This window comes from Austrofundulus limnaeus, unplaced genomic scaffold, assembly GCF_001266775.1.
Source record: "Austrofundulus limnaeus strain Quisiro unplaced genomic scaffold, Austrofundulus_limnaeus-1.0 Scaffold3138, whole genome shotgun sequence".
NCBI classification, from domain to species: Eukaryota; Metazoa; Chordata; class Actinopteri; order Cyprinodontiformes; family Rivulidae; genus Austrofundulus; species Austrofundulus limnaeus.
In genome coordinates this window covers 4,824-5,666 of record NW_013955540.1, presented here as the reverse complement: position 1 = coordinate 5,666, position 843 = coordinate 4,824, and the positions used below count along the sequence as shown (strand labels likewise).

General features: G+C 35.9%; 1 protein-coding gene across 1 annotated transcript in view; it reads right to left on the bottom strand.

Moving 5' to 3' along the window:
* LOC106511726 (uncharacterized) overlaps positions 1–843 on the bottom strand; it is a gene marked incomplete at its 5' end in the record, with an annotated part of 8,085 nt that overhangs the window by 6,115 nt on the left and 1,127 nt on the right.

The following is an 843-nucleotide window of genomic DNA, read 5'->3' as shown; positions in this document are numbered from 1 at the left end:
GTTAAAATGAGATCAAACAAGCCCAGGAGGAACCAAACCTTCTTGTTAATAGAAACTCTACTATACTGCCATGTTTGCCTAAAATGCACTATATTGTTTGCAGAGCTTCAGAGAGACTGTGTTGCCCTGATGCATACAGCCAACATGCAACACAAAGTGTGATGACAATGTGGAACAATATCAACCCACTCTTAGCAAGTTAGCTTTCAGCTACATGGCTGACACTTGGCATGTACTTTCACACTAAAGTACTCTAAGTTTCCTGAATGTTTCATAGGTACAGGTATTTCATAGCCAAAACTAGAAAATAAAATTGTTACATTTTAGTCTCAAACACAATGTTGAGATTTTGGCTCAGATTTCAACTTAAAGAATATCTCTATATCTTACAATTTTACTTACTTGTAAAGAAATGTCCACAGCAGCTCAGTATATCGTAGTAGTCAACAGGTCCTCAGCAGAACTGCAGTGTCTTGATCCTCACAGCAGCTCTGTTGATTTGAAGGGAAACCCCAGGGATTAAATACACACTCCTCCCTGCTTTCTGTCTGTTTTGCATAACAGATGAGGAGGAGGACCCACTGCTCCACTGATGAGGATGACCCACTGCTCCCCTGCTTGATTTTGAAATACTTTTTCATTTGTATTTTCTTATTTGTATTGTACATTGGATCAAAAATGATTTGTTTTGTTTTATTTAACTTGTTCTTGGGGAAAAGGGGCAGATATTCTGAGATTTTTTTTCTCTCTGCTACCTTTCTTCTTTTTTTTGATTTTGAAATACTTTTTCATTTTTTTATTTTCATTGTACATTGTACAGAAAATTATTTGTTTTGTTTTATT